General features: G+C 43.4%; 1 non-coding gene across 1 annotated transcript; it reads right to left on the minus strand.

Annotated features, from left to right (window-relative positions):
• Window positions 1-329: 329 nt before the first annotated feature.
• LOC140186034 (U6atac minor spliceosomal RNA) lies at window positions 330-456 on the minus strand. Its single transcript, XR_011882767.1, has one exon. It is a non-coding gene; the product is annotated as a U6atac minor spliceosomal RNA (small nuclear RNA).
• Window positions 457-20,651: the final 20,195 nt, after the last annotated feature.

A 20,651-nucleotide genomic window follows, 5' to 3' on the forward strand; every position in this document is an offset into this window, starting at 1 on the left:
AAAGATAGATTAGCTCCATTTCTCACATGCACATTGAAACAAGATGTGCACATTGAAATTTGTGTTAAATCAAATCAGCAAGGATTTTACTGAGCAGACTGCATGTGTTGAAACGAATCCGGCATCAGCAAAATCATGCCCACAACTCACTAACCCCAGCGGTACATCTTCGGATTGTGGGAAGACACTGGAGTCCCCTGTGCAAATACACGCAGTCATGGACTGTGATTTACAGATAATTTCTTACAGGCAGCGGTGGGAATTGAACTCAGATCTTACTAGTGGCACAATAAAGTGTTAGGCTAACCACTGTACCACCATACACACACAGAAAACATGGTTAGATGCCACTAAGAAGATGACAAAGCTTTAACCATTTGTGTGTTGTCGGGTCATCAGGACCCCTTCCATCCTTTTATGAAAGGAGTACTAATCTTCTCACTTTTCATACAACTGGGTCTTCGGTTGTTTTGGATTGGCATTCTAATGTGCCAGACTTTCGCTTTGTTGAGGCGGTGATGTGTAATGGCCACTCTGTTTTAATGCCTATTCCCATGTAGGCATTTTCAGTTCTTCAAAGTAAATTTTGGAATCTGGAGTATCATAATGTCATGGTCAATCCTAATAATGATGGACCTGCTATCATTCCCTGGGAACTCAGATGCTTTGACATTGATAGCATTGCATTGTTACACGAAGGGCAGGGTATAGATAACTCAGCACTCAGGGCAATGGATTTGCCTTCTGGAAAGGCAAATAGGAAGAGGAATGCTGTCTTCATGGAATTGATTTTGCTATTATGACATCTGAGTGGTTTCCCACTTGAGATAAACAAATATCTTGAATATCATGTAATCCTTAAGCTCACAATTTCCAGCGAGAGATAAAATAGTCATCTCTTTTGTGGAAGTTATTCTGCACGGAGTTTTTTTTCCTGCTGTTCAGTCCTGCAACCAGTACCAGAATCTCAGATAGCTTTCTTTACTGGTCTTACCTTTAGCTGCATTTTTGCGATTGAAATCAAAAGCTATGTCTGAAATATATAAAAAGTGCCAATCTGTTTTTAAAGAGCATTCAATTTTGTAGAAATATCTAAACCACTAGAATGAATAATTGATTTTTATGCCAAGTGTATTAGCTGAATTAACATTTTAAGAAGTGTTGATTCCTTGCCCTCATCCAGGAAATAGAAGAAGGCAATGCATTTGAGACTCAACTATCAAATGTCTGACAACAGCTGGGAAGTTGAAAATCTGTACATGGAGAATTTATGAAAGGTTTTAAGAAAGGTTTTAAAGCCCCGTTGTTCAATAGTAATAAACACGTTTAAATACTGTATGTTTTTATGCAAGACAGGCAAAATGGCAACCTGCTGGTATTCAATATCACAATATTCCTACTTAATTAAGAACAACCTTATACCTCATGTTGTGCAACACTGCTTTGTATGTAGATGTTTAGAAATGGTGGAGAGCTACCATGATATACAGTATAGTAGCAAATTGAGATAATTTTCTCAATAAGCCCTCTGTCAGACTGTCTTGTTAATGCTGTAAACACGCAGCATATTGTGAATGTGAGCCTTTCTAGATCTCTATTATTAGTCGAGGATGCAGTTAACTTGTACCTTCATCACATTCTTCCACATTTGGATTCCCCCAACACCTATGTGAAGATCTTGTTTGTGGATTTTAGCTTTGCTTTCAATACCCTCGTAGCGGAGTTGCTCCATAGCAAGCTAAATCATCTAGCTGTACCTTACAGTATCTGTCAGTAGATTGCGAACTTCCTGACAGGAAGGAAACAGTCTGTAAGGCTGGGCTCCTACTTGTCTGATTTAATGTCTTTAAGCACTGGCTTTCCCCAAGGCTGTGTTCTTTCACCTCTCCTGTTCTCACTTCATGCAAATGACTATATTTGCACAGACAGTCCACTAAAATCCTAAAGCTCACAGATGACACACTGTAGTTGGTCTCATCTCTAATAATGATGTCACCTGCTATCAAAGAGAGGTAGACCATCTTACAGCATGGTGTGCTCATAACAACTTGGAACTTAATGCTATCCAGGTGGAGGAATTGAGGATTGACCTGTTGACAACCCCCTACCTGCCCACCCGCTTTGGAATTTAATGGTCAGGCTGTGTCTGTGATTGAGTCATTTGAATTCCTGGGGGCTACCATTATCAATATATTGAAGTGGGACAAGCCCATTATGCTTATTACTAGGAAAGCCCAGCAGAAATTGTTCTTCCCATGCCATCTTTGGAAATTTAACATCTCAGGGCATATCTTGATACATTTTTACTCAGCTGTTATGGAGAGTGTTGTGACCACCTTTGCCACTGTTTGGTTTCCTCCCACCTGCACCTTCTCCAAGACCAGGCTGCAGTGTAGAAAATTATTGGCTGTAAGCTACTTACATTAAATGGCCTGTTCATTGTCAGAGTGAAGAGCTGAAAAAAATTATTGCTGACTCCACCCACCATAGCAGTCACCTATTCCACCAAATTGCCATCAGGGAGATGCTGCAAGTTCATCACGACCAGGACTACACACCATTTCTGAAGCTTCTTTCCCGTAGCTATTCACCTTCTCAACAGAACTCACTAAGGTGTTATATCCCGACTGTCCCTGCACAATATCTGTTAAATGGTCTTTCCTGCTATCCTTGTTCTGTGGATGATTATTGAGTCCATTTATATGCTCACATTTATTTATGTTTGATTATTGACGTTTGTGCGTGTGACCATTCTTCTAATTGTTGATTGTTCACGGCTGCTTGCACTATTGTCTTGTAGATTGTTGGCTGCTATTGTACTGCCTGTTATGATATTGTCCTGTGTTTTATGCCTGACACTGAAACACAGTCAATTCTGGGATGTTTCACTTACTGGCAGTAAAGTGATTCTGATTCCGATTATTAATCTTATTTAATTCAGAAGATGAAAACATCTGTGGAAATACTGGGGAAAAAAGAATTGCCAAGTAGGTTGCAGTTAAGCAGGCACCTAAACCAAGTCTGTTTCTCTTTGAAGTATATTTAATCTGTTCATCCAAGGGAGAGAATGCATCATGACAGTTTGAATCATGATTATTTATTTTAGAAATGCATAAAGGTGAAGGTGCATTTTATATTATAAATTAGTCTCTTATGTTGTCCTATCTATGAGGCTCTAAAATTTTGGGAGATATCCCATAATTTGCAAATGTTGGCATCAAAATTGGTGCAAATGCATAGAAATTTCTTAGCATGTGGGAAAATAGGATAAGTAAAGATTGAGAGATCGGCCAAATGACAACGAGGTATTATGGTATTAATGTGCTCAAAAGGTTTTCCCATTTTTGTGCAGGGAGGTCCTAGAAGAGGGAGGTGATTGGTGAGACAGAGGTCTAGCAAGATGGTGGAAATCAGGGGTGATGGAGGCTTCAGGACTTCAATGGTCAGGATAAGAGCATGGAGGAGGAGTTATGATTAGATGTGATTGAATGGAAGTCCTGAGATATATACAATATTTGTGAGGATTGTGGTGTTTGGGAGTCTAAGCAAGAACTGTGCTGTAGGCTACATTTTTAAACTTGGAGGTTCACCCGTCTTGCTCGTTCCCAGCATGATGGGCTTCCAGGGCATAACTGAATTTTGTGGATGAAGGACAGAAATGTACATTAGATGCTCCTGGACTCCCTTTTGCATAACGTGTCAGGTTCTGCAGGATCCAGAAGGAAAACCATAGAATTTAGGGGCTAAGGTGTTAAAACCAGACTTTTCAACAAGAATAGCAGGAGGAGAAAGTGATTTTTTTTTTGCCATTTATGTTTTTTTCAAGACTGTTAACTCACCAGAGAATAACCACCAGCCTTACAATCAGTTGATCTTCTCATACATTTCAAATAAACTAGATAAGCTTTCTGCATAATAGGAAAAGTTTCAAATTTATTGCACTACAAAACCTCTGATCCAGTGTTTCAAATTATTTGATCATTTTGTTATTATATACAATACTTAATATTCTGTGTTTGATATTTTTGAATAATCTTTGCAAGGCAGATCACCCTTTCTGAGCCTTGAAAGTACTTAACATTTCAGGATATTGCCAATTTTTATATTAATAAAAGTGACTTTTTCATATATAATCTGTATGAAGAAAATCACCACTTCTGTATGTGTAATTCATTGAGTGATTGAGTCATATAGCACAGAACGGGGCCAGGTGTCCCACAAACTCCATGCGTGACCCGTGTGGACCCATCCATATTAATCCCGTTTTCCTGCACTTGACCAAGAGCCTTCTTAGTGCTGTCAGCAACTCTACTTCCACCACTCTTTTAGGCAGTGCATTCCAGGTACTTACCACACTCAGGGTGAAAACAGTCCCTTTCAGATCTCCTCTAAATACTCTAAATCTAAGTCCTTTACTTTTATCTACTTCTGACATGAGGAAGATTACTACAATCCTTTTATATACCACAGTCATATCTGCTCTGACTGAACCACTGTAATCTCTGCCCATAATGAAAATGCTCCATCCCTTTCTGTACACAGTTTTCAGATATCTACATTGATTATTGTAGATAATTTCTTTCTGCCCCAAAATCCAATTGTATCAATTTGTTTTGTATCACATTTTAAAAATCAGAAGCGAGATGTATTATTTTCAAATTGCTGCTGATGTCAGCTTTGAATGTTTTAAACATTCTGACAATATTATACAGACTTGAGTAGATTTTGTGATTCTGTGCGTTTCTTATCATAACCATGTAAGTCTACTATTGATTTGTAATTTGGGAGTCGGAAGGAGCCTTGGAAGACTACATTTCTTCAACACTGTGCTGATTTTACCGGGTTTAGGGATTTAGTTTAATACTGAAGACTGCCTTTTGGTATGCAAAATTCAACATATATTTTCAGTTTTTAAAAGTATTTTTGAGCATGCGTTTTACCTCCTCCTTGTGATGGAAATGGAAAAAGGACAAAGTTTATTTTGAGAGTCATAGATAGAGTGGACAGCCCCCATTTTTCTTCCCAGGGCAGCTATTTCCAATTCCAGAGGACATCTATTTAAGATGAATGAAGTAAGTTTAGGGGGAAGATGTCATTGGTAGGTATTTTACACAGAGTGATGGGTGCCTAGACCGCAATGCCAGGGTTGATGGTCAAGAGTAATACAATGCAGGACATTTAAGAAACTTCAGATTGACACATCGATGCAAGAAAATTGGAGGGTTGAAGGAAAGGGTTACATTGATCATGGAGTCGATTTATATAGGTTGTCACAACATATTGATAAATGAGTTGTGAAGTGCTGATGCCAGAATTTCTATTTTACTGAACGAGAGAAATAGTAAATTGTCAAAATCACAGGAGCCTACAGTAATTCTACAGACAACAAAACTGTTTTTAATAGAAATAAAGTACCCACAAAATAGTGTATTTAAAAAAAATACTTCTTCAAAAAGTTAAGGAGATATTAACACTTGTTAAGGATTTGTGAATGTCAAACTTCATTCACCCCAGTGTGAAGTGTGTAATTACAATGGAAAATGGCTAAATGTCAGCAGAAAATCTCTTGAATTAATCACAAGCATCAAAATGTGTCGTGCGTTACGGTGCTAATGCTGCTGTCGAGTGATTTAAAGTGAGCACGGATGCTTCAATGTTGATACAGTTCTCAGGTTTGACAATAATCTCATTACATTCTTCTGATGAAATGGATCCATTTTAGAAGCCCATTATGTTTGTATATTTACCTTGAAATAAAGTATGCGGTGAAAATACTATAATCACTACCCATCCCCTCCCCAAAAAATCTGTAAATATTACATCGTGGGAATAGCTTAGATTGCCTATTACAAAGCCAGAGATAAGTTAAACTGAGAAAAACAATATATTCTACAGATGCTGGAAATCTTGATCAACACACAAATATTGCTGGAGGAACACAGCAAGTCAGGTAGCATCTATGAAGTGGAATAAACAGCTGATGTTTTGGGTTCTCTGTTGTTTTAGGTGATTGCTACAAAGAGCCACTGCTCCCCATGCAGTTCGTGGGCTGCATGCATGGATAGAACCTGAAATTGTGACACCTATTTAAACAAAATTGCAGTATTTCTTTCTTAATAGAAAGGGAATTATACTGATATTAAACCTGATTCTGATACTGTGGCTATATAGAGTTATACAGCATGGAAACAGCTTAATTTGCACGCTGACCAAGATGTCTCATCCAAGCCAGTCACATTTGCCAGTGCTTAGCCCATTACATTCAAAATCTTTCCAATCCATGTACCTGTCGCACTGTCTTTTAAAAAATGCTGTACCTGCCTCAGCCACTTTCTCTGTCAGCTGCTTTTGCTGCAAACGTCACATTGGGCTATAATATTTTGACCAGCTGCTGCACATGCTGCTCTTTGAATTTGGAAGTCATTCAGCCCCAAGCTTCTGAAAATAACATCCCCAAAGCCAGTTGCAGTGACATCAGTTACTTTCTAAAACCCATGCAGCAAGAACTGAGGATAGGTCTCGCAAGGATGTTAGGATTAGCAAAGCTACTTGTAAGAAAATGTTCAAGGGCCATAGATTTCTAAGTATCATGTCAGGCTAAAATTTGTAAAATGGGAATATAATGTGCACATCCTAGTTTTTAGTGTCAGAATAAAGATGTAGTGGTAGTTGGTGATAGAGGAAAAGTAATGAATGTGGGATTGTTGGACATTGAGAAGTGTTGTTGAAGTTAATCACAGCATTCGTAAATTAACTGATAGTACATCAAGGAAGGACGGTCTATTTACATTCTCTTCAATCTCTTCCATGTTTTTCCTTCTCCAATTTATCCTCCTCATTTTTTTTGCAACGTTTTAGTTGATTGTCTCGCAGTTAGAAGTTACATTCTCTTACCTTGTTATGACGTTGCGCCTTATTGTCTACCTGCACTGCACTTCCTCTAACTGGAAAACATTTATTCTGCATTCTGTTATTGTTTTACCTTGTACTATCTCTATTACGATGAATTGATCTTTATAAAATGCATGCAAAACAATTTTTTTTACTGTATCTCAGTTCATGAGACAATAATAAACCAATTTACAAGTTGAGTTCCTCTCATCCTCCCTAGCTTGTTGATTGATAAATTGGGCAAGGACTGTGCCTTCAAATTTCTGAGAATATATAAAGTGCATCAAAACTTCGGAAACTCAATCCCTCCTGCAGCGGCAAGAATTGTTCCAAAATCAAAACAAAACTGTTGCCGCCAACCTGCATCCCCAGACAGAGTTGATATAGTTGTGTGACACACCCAAGCTCTAATAATTGCTCCAGAGTCAAATTCCTTATGTCGATCCTTTATTAGCAATTCGCAAAAAATACAATTAGGTATTATTGAGGGTTAGCAACGGTGAGCAAAGCTATTATCTCTGCTGTCTCAAGCTACAAAAGTGCCATGAAATGAGCAAGAATACGTAACTTATTCTCTTCACTTTGACCACGCTGCCACTAAAGTGACTAGTTACCATAATACACATAATAAAGACCCAACACAGAATACATGGCTCCTACACCTCCTTAGCAGAGCACTGTGGGGTTCATAATGCAACTCAGGAGGAGGAAGATGCTAGTCATGTTCTTAATGATTTTCATTCTGTTACCCATGTGTAGGTGAGTTGCTGATGGAAGACATGGTCTACATAATGAGTTGACGGTTGTTGTTCAGCAGCCAATCTTTGAACTCTTTTGCTTGGTTAAGTAGTGTTTCTACAAAGACAGCCTCAGAATAAAGAAGTTTTGATTACTGCCAGGATTTGGGGCTTTCAACTGCTCAATGAGCCGGATGCGAAAGCAATACCAGCTGTAGATTAGTGGAGTGGAATCCCTTTGATTCGAGGCAATGGCTGAAAAATGCAGCATGTGCCAGTCAGTGGCGTCCTGCAGTATGCAATCCATGCACAGCCACGCGCTTGCTCTGCCTGCTTGTGTCTAGAAAGAGGCAATGAGCTGAACCTGTCTTTCGGTGCATAAACACCCTCAGTGACCTCTTCATCTGGATAGGTAATTATAATTCTTAAGATGTTGTTTATATCTCAAACAGAAGCCTTGGAGTAGCTAGACTGATAAAGGTTCAGAGCCACCATGACCTTGAATTTGATTTTATCTGCTGATCCGTACCTGCTACAGTTGATTAATCTTTATCTTATGTAGTACGCAACTCGGCCTACCTTGGATGAGATTTAAGAAACGCAAATATTGAGGATGTTGAGCTTCAGTTAAGAGGAGATTTCATTGGTGCACCAGGGACACACTAGTGACTAGGACTAATAATCCAGTAAATATGTTTAAATTCCAGTACAGCACTTTGGAAGTGACTTGGTGTTGTTAAAAGCTGTAAGTACAAAAGCTGTTACCAATAAAAAAAATGACAGTGCAACTGCCAAAAGTAGTAAAAACTCTTAACAGGCCCATCAAATAATAAATGATATTCTTTAAGAAAAAAATCTTGCTGTCATTCCCTATCTCAGCTGATATTGTATTGGTATTGGTTTATCAGTAAAAACCCTCAGCACCATTGATACATACAGGGTCATTTGCTCTGCTCAGCTTCCTGAAGTTCTTTTGTTTTGCTGATATTGAGGGAAATATTGCTGTCACGACACTTTGACACGAGGCTCTCTCTCTCCTTCCTGTACTCCATCACATCATTATTTTGAGATCCAGTCCACTATGGTGGTGCTATCTGCAAACTTGTATATATAGAGCAGAATCTGGATACATAGTCTTGAGTATATGGGGAGTAAAGTAGGGGGCTGAAGGCACAGCCTTATGGGACACCAGTGTTGAGGATGATCATAGCAGAGGCGTTGCTGCCTGTCCTTAATGTTTGCAGTCTGTCGGTCAGAAAGTCAAGGATCGAGTCATGTCTGATTTTAATCTGAATGCATATAACATTTCTTTGTTGGTACTCTGCCAGCTTCTTATTGGAACGAAAGGGCTATTGACTGTAATGCTTCTGCTAAAATTAGCCACAAATCTTTTAAGGAAACCCCTTTATTATCTTTACCCCTAAAGCACCCTTAACCCTTCCTCTCTCGCTTTTTTCTATCCTTGTTCCTGTTCATGTGAAAGTTTGTTTAGAGAGGATATGGACTAAACATGGACAAGTGGGAGTAGCTGAGATGGGAATTTTGGTCAGCATGGATAAGTTGGGCTAAAGAGCTGTATAACTCTGTGACTCATTGCAGCTTCAGGACCAAGTTGGAGATTATATGCTTAACTGCTTTATTTTCCTTTACTTCTCTCTTGTCCTGAAAACCAGGCTTCTCTCCTACTTTATCCCACCCTACTGTTGCTAGTTTCTCTCATCTTGTGTTCTCTGACATTGTCTAATCCATTAAAAGATCCTGCTACTTTAATAACCACTTCTGTGTTAATCTGCTGACTGTCCATCTTCCTTTCATGTATGCCTGCTTCATGCATCCTGTCTGCTTCCTCTCAAAGTCCTGCATGCTACTTATCCATCATATTTGTTTGACATCCAACGCTGAGTGAGTAGACATCTCCTGTAGCTACAGGAGGTACTGGAAGATGAAAACTATCAGATTCTGTCCCTGACACAAACTCCATTCCATAGTTAGCAACTTCATCCCTCTCCCTGGCAACTGTCTGCAATTGTACCAGACTGTTGATAACTTAGTTGTCATTTTTGACCTTGAGTTGTGTGTTGGAACTCGTATCCATTACTGGGATGGCTTGTTTCCACTAAAGCAATGCCTGACTGCTCTTTCCTTGGTCTTATTACTGACTGTTGAAACCCTTGCTCACTTCTTGCTTTGACAGCTCAAACACAGTCTGCCTACTGGCTTTCATTCTAGTTTCTATAAACATGGGGATGCAAGTGTCTCATGTCCCAATCTGTCTAACCTTGCACCAAGCGCAGTCCACTCATCGCCACCATACTTGGATCTCCACACTCTAGATCTCCAGTGGCTCAAATATAATGATTCCATCCTGTGTTTGAAATCTTTTCTTGTCGACCTTCCTTTTCTTTATGATTTCTTTCAGACCCTTAAGCTCAGAGTTTGTGATACACCGAGGTATGAATGTCATAGGAAAGGGACGGGATAAGGTTCTGCACCATAAGTTTTAGGAACTAAGTAGTTATTTAAATGTTGTAATCTCTGGACTGCTTTTGATGCTATTAGCAGTTTGGCATGGATTAGCTGGGCCAAAGGGCCTTGTTTCTGTGCTGTAGTACTCTGCTGAGAGCACAAGTAGCTCTGGTGAAAGAACTCAGAAAGGGGTGGTGCCAGAGATTCCTGGATTATTGGGACCATTTCTGAGGATGATGGGACATGTACAAGTGGGAACTCCTTAATCAGAGTGCGACCAATATTTTTGCTGGGACATGGAGCAGTAATGCGCACTATAGGCTCTTTGGCCCATGATGTTGTGCTGACCTTTTAACCTACCTCAAAATAATTTAACTCTTACTTCCCACACTGACCTTTATTTTACTTTTATCCATGTGCCTTCCTAAGAGTCACTTAAATATCACCAATGTATCTGCCTCTACCACCACTCCCATCAGTGTGTTCCATGCACTTACCTCTCTCTGTGTAAAAATAAAACCTATCTTTGATACCCCCCATACTTTCCTTCAATCACCTCAAAGGTATGTCCTCTCGGTATTAACCCTTGCTACCCTGGGAAAAAGGTGCTGGTTGTCAATCTATCTATGCCTGTTAACATCTTGTGGATCTCTATCAAGTTGCTTCTCAACCATTCCTCATAGATATGTTCTCTAATCCAGGCAGCATCCTGGTAAATCTCCTCTGGCCCCTCTCTAAAGCTTCCATGTGCATCCTGTAATGAGGTGACCAGAAATGAACACAATACTCCAATTTTATAGAGCTGTTACATTACCTCATGGCTCTTGAACTCAGTCCCTGTGCTAACAAACATAATGGCTACTCCATGTAAACCTACGTTCTTTTTATTGACTTGGTGAAAATCACAAGCAATGAGACTTGTTCTTTTCAATGCTTTCTGCTCTCGCACGGATCTCATTCTCGCTCACTGTTGGGGATGATTTGAAATGAGTTGTTACAATAGTCAACAACAGATAGAGCAATGTATATGTAGGCAGAAATCAGAGAAATACAGTAAAAACTGGGTTATCACACTGGGGAAATTTCAATTTCCCAAATAGTAACTGGGATTGCCTTAGTTTTAAGGTCTCAGATAGGGTAGAATTTTTGAGGTGTATCCAGGAGTGGTCTTTGATGCTGTGCTTCGGTAGACCAGGGAGGGAAGGAGCATTGTTGCACCTTATCTTTGGGAATATAACTGGTCAAGTGGAGGGAGTGTCAGTGAGGGAATTGAATTGACTTTATTACATATTTTTCATAAACATGAGGAGTAAAAATCTTTACGTTACATCTCCCTCTAAATGTGCAATTATAGTAATTTATAATAAATATTATGTATTTTGTACAACAGGATAGTCAATATAACACAGAAATACAGTTAGGTCAGCATGAATTAAGCAGTCTGATGGCCTAATGGAAGAAGCTCTCCTGAAGCCTGTTGGTCCTGGCGATTTTGCTGCGGTACCGTTTCTCGGATGGTAGCAGCTAGAACCGTTTGTGGTTGGGGCCTCCAATGATCCTTTGGACCCTTTTTACACAACTGTCTTTGTAAATGTCCTGAATAGTGGGAAGTTCACATCTACAGGTGCACTGGGCTGTCCACACCACTCTCTCAGAGTCCTGTGATTGAGGGAAGTACAGTTCCCATACCAAGCAGTGATGCAGCCGATCAGGATGCTCTCAGTCGAGCCCCTATGGAAAGTTCTTAGAATTTGGGGTGGCCATAGCAAACTTCTTCAACTGTCTGAGGTGAAAGAGGCGCTGTTGTGCCTTTTTCACCACACAGCCAGTATATACAGACCACGTGAGATCCTCAGTGATGTTTATGCCGAGGAACTTAAAGCTGTTCACCCTCCCAACCTGTCTCCATACCTCCTGTAGCCCACAACCAGCTCCTTTGTTTTTGCGACATTGAGGGAGAGGTTGTTTTCTTGACAACACTGTGTCAGGGTGATGACTTCTTCTCTGTAGGCTGCCTCATTATTATTTGAGATTAGGCCAATCAGTGTAGTGTCATCAGCAAATTTAATTAGCAGTTGGGAGCTGTGGGTGGTGATACTGTCATGGGTATACAGGAGGGGGCTTAGTACACAGCCCTGAGGGGCATCTGTGTTGAGGGTCAGAGGGACAGAGGTGAGGGAGCCCACTCTTAGCACCTGCTGGCAATCTGACAGGCAGTCCAGGATCCAGCTACACAAGGCAGGGTGAAGGCTGAGGTCTCTGAGCTTCTTGTCGAGCCTGGAGGGAATTATGGTGTTGAATGCTGAACTGTAGTCCAAGAACAGCATTCTCGCAAAAGCATCCCTCTTCTCCAGATGTGTAAGGACGGTGTGGCTATTGCGTTGTCTGTCGATCAGTTGTGTTGGTAGGCAAATTGTAAGGAGTCCAGTTTGGTTGGCAACATGCTGCAGATGTAGTCCTTGACCAGCCTTACAAAGCACTTGCTTATTATTGAGGTGAGTGCAACAGGATGTTGGTCGTTCAGACATATTACCTTAGTCTTTTTAGGTACAGGGACAATAGTGGATGTTTTGAAGCAGGAGGGCACTCTACACTGGGAGAGGGAGAGATTTTATATGTCTGTAAACACCTGCCAGTTGCGCCATGCACAATCCGAATACTCGCCCTGTGATGCCATTTGGTTCTGTGGCCTTGTGACTGTTCACCCATTGGAAACACCTGCATACTTCGGCCTCAGAGATGCCCAAGCTACCGGTCGCATCATCTGTAGGTCTCCTCAGGGGCTCAGTAATAGCGATATCGAATTGAGCATAAAAAAGATTTAGCTCATCTGGGAGAAAGGCACTGATGTTGGAAACTCCACTGCGTTTAGCTTTCAAGTTTGCGATGGTGTGCAGATCTTGCCATAAGCTGCGTGTGTTGTTGGTGGAAAGTTGAGTCTGATTCTTGTCTCTATATCACTGCCTTGATGACTTTGCGCAGATCCTAGTTGCATTTCTTGAGCTTCTGATGACCGACAGCGTAAGCTCTGTGTCACATGGGAAGTGCTGCTTTCATGGAGCTGTTGATCCAGGGTTTCTGGTTTAGAAAGATCCTGACCAATTTCTGGGGTCAATCTCCTCAATGTACTTCCGCATGAGACTCGTGACCCCTGCCGTGAACTCGTCATCCTCATCATGGAAGACATTCCAGTCGACATCATCAAAGCAGTTCTGCAACATGGAGGCCGATTGGTTGGGCCAACAGTGGATGGTTTTAACTATGTTTCAGCTTCTGCCTGTACTTTGGCAACAGTAAAATGGAAGAGAGATCTACTTTTCCAAATTGGAGGGCGGAGGAACGCTTTGTAAGCATTGCGGAAGGGAGAGTAGCAGTGGTCGAGTATGCTATCTCCCCGTGTGCTCACCTGAGTGTGTTGGCAGAACTTCGGAGGGACTTTAGTCAATGATGCTCTATTAAAGTCACTGGCGACAATGAAGGCAGCCTCCAGGTGTGCAGTCTCCAGGGTGCTGATGGTCTCGTAGAGTTCCTTGAGAGCCAGGTATCAGCCTGCGGCAGAATATACACAACTGTAATAATAACAGCCGTGAACTCCCCAGGCAGCCAGAAAGTTCTACGCAGCAGCACCAGCTACTCCAGATCCGGGTAACAAAAGGATTTGAGGGCATGCACATTCTGGGGGTCGCACCAAGCATTATTGTCCATGAAGCATACCCCACCTCCTTTACTCTTCCCAGAGAGGTTTTTCAACCTGTCCGCCTGGAACAGGGAGAACCCAGAGTAGGATGTAGTGATCATAAACCAGATTTTGTAAAGTTGATACGAAAGGACAGAAATGGGCTAGTAATAAAAGTTTTAAATTGAAGGAAGTCTAATTTTACTGACATGATGGAGGACTTAGCAAAGGTAGATTGGGAGCATCTACTTGCAGGTAATTCTACATCTGCATCGTTCAGAGCATTCAAATGTAATAAATGACAAGAATTCAAAACTAGCATGTTCCCTTAAGGTAAAAGCCCAGGTTAATGTTTAGAGAATCCTGGATGTTGAGGGTATCGAAGGCAGGCTATCAAGGAATTAATGATGAGACAGACCCATCAGCAAAAAAAATGTAGGGAAGTCTTTTAAAAAAAAAAAAGAAAATTAGGAAGCTCATGAAAAATTACTTGTAACCAAGATTAAGGTAAATTCAAAAGTGTTCTGGTCTGGGTGGGGGTATTCTGCCGTGCAGACATTTGGTATAGGAAAACTTGCCTTTACAAAATTCATGGATTACTGCCCAAATCAGAAATGCAGAATAAAATTTGCTCTTTTGGAATTCATGTGGCAAAACAATAAATGCAAAATATGAAAAATACAGCCAAGTCTGTCTGTTGCGCGGGTAATATAGCAGTATTTTTGGCATGACAGGTTCATTTTGCTGTCTAGAAAATACTTTTTTCAAGAGCTTTCAGTATTATTTACTGTCAATATGTCTGAAATAGTACCAGAAAATTTAAGTACGAGTTGTAAACCTAAGCAACCATAATGATATACTGACTGTTATTTATTGTGAGTTATATGAATGAATGATCTTAACCATAATGTGCATTTAAAAGTGTATATATCCATTCAAACTGAAGGATGGAAGGTGGTAAGTGGAGATACAGGAGATACAATTTATCTTCTGAGAATGCAACAACTTTATTACGCCTGAGTGGTCAAAAGATGAAAGACCTCGACACAAAACATCGACTGTTTATTTCCCTCCATGGATGCTGTCTGACCTGCCTAGTTCCTCCAGCATTTTGCATGTGTTGCTCAAGATTTCCAGCGCCTGCAGAATCTTGTGTGTCTTTGAAAAGAAGTACTTGATGTCTTAGTTGGCTTAAAGATGCAATAATCCCCCGGATTGGATGGAATTTAGTTCAGGCTGTAATGGCAGACAAGGGAAGTGATTGCTGGGGCTTTTGCTGAGGTTTTTAAATCTTTGCTGGACATAAGTAGGTAGCAGATGACTGGAAGATACCTACAGAATAAGCAGCAGAACACCCTGTTGAACAGGCTCGTTCAGGTCTGCTGTCACAAGGTTCGTTACAGAAAATCTTTCCTACCAAATGCACTAAGTATATACAATTCATCTCTGTGCGACAGGAGAACACACATCATAATACAGTAGTCTCTGTTTTATTATTTCAGATATTATTATTGCACAGTATTGCACATTATTGCATATTGATAAATTATTATCGTGTACTTTATTAGTTAATATTATTATTATTTTTATTATTATCGCTAAGTATGTTTTTAAATGTTACTGCTGTAATGAAATAATTTCCCACTGGGGATCAATAAAGTTGTTGTTGTTATTACTATTATTAATAATAATAATAAATGTGGTCCCTATTTCCAGAAAGACTGCAGGAAATGCCTGGTAATTCTACACATGTGATCCTAACCAGTGGTACATTACAATGCTGGGAAAAAATAATTCTGAGAGAGAGGATTAATCATTATTTTGAAATGCAGAGACTTTAATCAAGGACACTCAACCAGATACTTGAGCAGTATAGGAAATAGAAGAGGACACTTAAAGAAGGAAATCAGAAGGGCTCAAGGAAGGCATAAAGTTGCTCTAGCAGACAAAATGAAAAAGAATCCCAAGACCGCCTACAGGTATATAGTATTAAGAGCAAAAGGATAGCAAGTGACAAAATTGGTCCTCTTGAAGGTCAGAGTGGTCAACTATGCATGGAGCCAAAAGAGATGAGGGAGATCTTAATTGCGATTTTTTGCATTTGTGTTTACTCAGAAGATAAACACAGAGTCTAGAAAAGTGAGACGAACCAGCAGTGAGGTCATGGACCCTATGCAGATTATAGAGGAGGAGGTGTTTGTTGTCTTGAGGCAAATTAGTGTGGATAAATCTCCAGGCACAGGGCGTTCTCTTGGTCCTTGTGGTCAGCTAGTGCAATATTGTAGTGGCGCCCCAGCAGAGATATTTAAAATGTCCTTAGCAAAAGGTGAAGTGCTGGAGGACTGGAGGAAAGCTAATATTGTTCAATTGTTTAACAAAGGCTCTGAGAGTAAGCTAAGAAATTCTAGGCCAGTGAGTGTGACATCAGTAGTGAGTAATTTATTGGAAAGTATTCTAAGGGACCAGATATATAAATATTTGGATATACTGGGACTGATAAGGGGTAGTCAATGTGGCTTTGTGTGTGGTTGGTCATATCTAACTAGTCTAACAGAGTTTATTGAGGAAGTTACCAGGAAAATTGATGAAGACAAGGCAATGAACATTGTCTACATGGACTTTAGCAAGGCTTTTGACAAGGTCTTATTTGGGAGTTTGGTCAAGAAGGTTTAGTTACTAGGCACTCAAGATGGGATAGTAAATTGTATTAGATATTCGCTTCGCGGGAGAAGCCAGAGAGCGGTAGTTAATGGTTGCCTCTAAGACTGGAAGCCCATGACTACTCGTGTGCCACAGGGATTGGTGCTGGTTTCCTTACTGTTTGTCATATATATCAATGATCTAGATGATTATGTAGTAAACTGGAAAAGGAAGTTTGTGGATGACACCAAGATTGGAGGCTTAGTGGACAGGAAAGGAGCTATTAAAACTTGCAGTGGGATCTGGACCAGCTGGAAGTATGGGCTGAAAAATGGCAGATGGAACTTACTGTAGGCAAGTGTGTGTCATAGTCCGGTCCGTGAAGCCCATATTCCGGTTCACGGTCCAGTCCATCGACCCTTGCTCCAGGGTTTCCTATCTACCCTGTTTCTGTCCTTGTTGAGCTAATTGAGGCAGCTGATGCTAGTTGGGGCTGGCTGCATAAATACCTCCAGAGACCAGGACATGGTGGCTGGATTGTTCTTGTCCTTACTCCTTGTATCCTCTCCTCTGCCTTCTGTTTCCTCGCCTGAAGCCCTGTTTTGTCTTGCCGGCAACTCTCGCCTCACCTGAAGTTCTCATCTTGCCTTGCTTTGCCTGTAGCCTTGCCTTGTCTTGCTGACTTGTCCTGGAGCAACCCCATACCTAGCTCCTTTCCTGTCACCTGCCTCCACCCAGGTAAGCCAGGCCGTCTTGCCGTTACCTGGGGTTGGTTCTGTCACCCTGTCCATTGCCTCCGCCCAGGTAAGCCAGGCCGTCTTACCATTACCTGGGGTTGGCTCTGTCCTTTCCTGTCCCTTGCCTCTGTCGGGTGGTGATCCGCGCCCTGCCCAGGAGGAGCCTACCAAGCCTCGCCTCAAGTCTCCAGTCTCCAGCCTCGCCTTGCCTCAAGTCTCCTGCCTCCAACCTCCAGCCTTGCCTCCAGTCTCCAGCCTCGCCTCGCCTTGCCTCCAGTCTCCAGCCTCGCCTTGCCTCGCCTCCAGTCTCCAGCCTCGCCTCGCCTCCAGTCTCCCGCCTCGCCTCGCCTCGCCTCCAGTCTCCCGCCTCGCCTCGCCTCGCCTCCAGTCTCCCGCCTCGCCTCGCCTCGCCTCCAGTCTCCCGCCTCGCCTCGCCTCGCCTCCAGTCTCCCGCCTCGCCTCGCCTCGCCTCCAGTCTCCCGCCTCGCCTCGCCTCCAGTCTCCCGCCTCGCCTCGCCTCCAGTCTCCCGCCTCGCCTCGCCTCCAGTCTCCCGCCTCGCCTCGCCTCGCCTCCAGTCTCCCGCCTCGCCTCGCCTCTCCTCCAGTCTCCCGCCTCGCCTCGCCTCGCCTCCAGTCTCCCGCCTCGCCTCGCCTCGCCTCCAGTCTCCCGCCTCGCCTCGCCTCGCCTCCAGTCTCCCGCCTCGCCTCGCCTCGCCTCCAGTCTCCCGCCTCGCCTCGCCTCGCCTCCAGTCTCCCGCCTCGCCTCGCCTCGCCTCCAGTCTCCCGCCTCGCCTCGCCTCCAGTCTCCCGCCTCGCCTCGCCTCCAGTCTCCCGCCTCGCCTCGCCTCGCCTCCAGTCTCCCGCCTCGCCTCGCCTCGCCTCCAGTCTCCCGCCTCGCCTCGCCTCGCCTCCAGTCTCCCGCCTCGCCTCGCCTCGCCTCCAGTCTCCAGCCTCGCCTCCAGTCTCCAGCCTCTCCTCGCCTCGCCTCGCCTCCAGTCTCCAGCCTCTCCTCGCCTCGCCTCCAGTCTCCAGCCTCTCCTCGCCTCGCCTCCAGTCTCCAGCCTCTCCTCGCCTCGCCTCCAGTCTCCAGCCTCGCCTCCAGTCTCCAGCCTCCAGCCTCGCCTCGCCTCGCCTCCAGTCTCCAGCCTCGCCTCGCCTCGCCTCCAGTCTCCAGCCTCGCCTCGCCTCCAGTCTCCAGTCTCCAGCCTCGCCTCGCCTCCAGTCTCCAGCCTCCAGCCTCGCCTCGCCTCGCGTCTCCAGCCTCGCCTCGCCTCCAGTCTCCAGCCTCGCCTCCAGTCTCCAGCCTCGCCTCCAGTCTCCAGCCTCGCCTCGCCTCGCCTCGCCTCCAGTCTCCAGCCTCCAGCCCCCAGCCTCGCCTCAAGTCTCCAGCCTCGCCTCGCCTCGTCTCCAGCCTCCAGCCCCCAGCCTCGCCTCAAGTCTCCAGCCTCCAGCCCCCAGCCTTGCCTCAAGCCCCCAGCCTCCAGCCCCCAGCCTCGCCTCCAGCCTCGCCTCGCCTCTAGTCTCAAGTCTCCAGCCTCCTGCCAAGCTTTGCCTTGTCTGTTGCCTAGCCTCGAGCCTGAAGACTCCAGCCCCTAGCCTCTTGCCAAGCTAAGCCAAGTCTCTAGCCTCTAGCCTCAAGCTTCAAGCCTGTAGATTTCTGCCTCGTCCTGCCTGCCTGTCAAGCCTTGTCCTTGCCTAGTTCTGGGGTCCGAGCCACAGGCGAGACCCAGGTACTGGGTCCTTGTTCAGTCTCTGGCTCGGAGTCCAAGCCCGGGCTCCTAGCTCTCTTGTTCCGGCCTGTTCCAGGTTCCTGGTTTTCCTGTCCATGTCCTAGCCATCACACTGTATCCTAGTCCTGTCCCTAGTACTTCAGTGTCTGTGTCTTGCACTTGGGTCCACTCACAGCCACCACCCTTATGACAGTGTGAGGTGTTGCACTTTGGGAGGACAAACCAAGGTAGAACTTACACAGTGAGTGGTAGGGCGCTAAAGGCTATGGTAGAACAGAGGGATTGGGGAAATACAGATTCATAATTCCTTGAAAGTGGTATCACAGGTTGATAGAGATGAAAAGAGAGCTTTTGGCATATTGAACTTCATAAATGAAAGTATTGAATACTGGAGATGGGATGTTATGTTGAAGTTGTATACGTATGTTGGTGAGGCCTAATTTGGAGTACTGTGTGCAGTTCTGGTCACCCACCTACAGGAAATATATCAATAAGATTGAATCAGTACAGAAAAAAATTTACAGGGATGTTGCCAGGAATTGAGAACCTGAGTTATAGGGAAAATTTGAATAGGTTGACTTTATTACCCAGAGCACAGGAGAATGAGACGAGATTACGAGGGGTGTAGCTGGGGTAAAGGCAAGCAGGGTTTTTTTCCACTGGGGTTTGGTGAGATGAGAACTAGAGGTCATGGGTTAAGGATGAAAGGTGAAATGTTTAAGGGGTAACGAGCGGGAACTTCTTCACTCAGAGGGTAGTGAGAGTGTGAAACAGGCTGCCAATTGAAGTGGTGGTTGCGGGTTTGATGTTAGAATTTAAGAGAAATTTGGATAGGTACATCCATCCAATAGGATGGGAGGGATATGGAGTGCTCTGTCCAGGTGCAGGTTGATGGGACTAGGCAGATTAATAGTTTGGCACTAACTAGAGCGGCCAAAGGGACTGTTTCTGTGTTCTAGTGTTGTATGACTCTATCTGAGTTATTGGGTTCAGAGGGGGAGAATGTCACACAGATGAGACAAGCCAACAGCCTGACACCATTCACAGAATAACTCCTTACAGACTACATCAAGTTGCTCCAGCTCAATCCTTGAGCAGGACAGAATCAGAATCACATTTATTTTAAATGACATAAGTAGCATGAAATACGTTGTCTTGCAGCAACAGTTCAGCGCAAAGACATAAAAATCTATAAATCACGAAAGTAAATGAATCAAAAAGGTGGTGTTCATGTATTCATGGCCAGTTCAGAAATCTGATGGTGGATGGGAAGAAGCTGTTCCTGAATCATTGAGAGTGCGTCCACAGATCCTTGAATGGGGCAACATAGTTGATAAAGCAGCTAGGAAGGTAAATAGGGCATTGGAATTCATTAGCTGAATGACTGAATGCAGAAATAAGGAGGTAATGCTCTAACTTTATAAAACCTGGGTCAGACTTCAGCTGGGGTACCGCCTATAGTTCTGGTCACTATGCCATTGGAAGGTTGTGATAATGCTGCAGAGGGTGAAGAGATGATTCACCAGATTTGCCTGTGATGTAGCAGTTCAACTATGAGAAGAAACTGGAGAAGCTCTTTCTGTTTTTCCTGGAGTGGAGGTGTTTGATTGGGGATATGATTGAGCTATATAAACTTAGGAGATGGACAGATAGAACAGACGAGGGATGAGACTGCAGACTCCTATTATCACGGAGTCAGAGGGACACACAGCACGGAAACAGACTCTTCAGCCCAAAAGGTCCATGCCGACCAAGTTGCCCAAGCAAGTCAGTC

Source organism: Mobula birostris, chromosome 21 (assembly GCF_030028105.1).
Source record: "Mobula birostris isolate sMobBir1 chromosome 21, sMobBir1.hap1, whole genome shotgun sequence".
In the NCBI taxonomy this organism is placed as follows: domain Eukaryota; kingdom Metazoa; phylum Chordata; class Chondrichthyes; order Myliobatiformes; family Myliobatidae; genus Mobula; species Mobula birostris.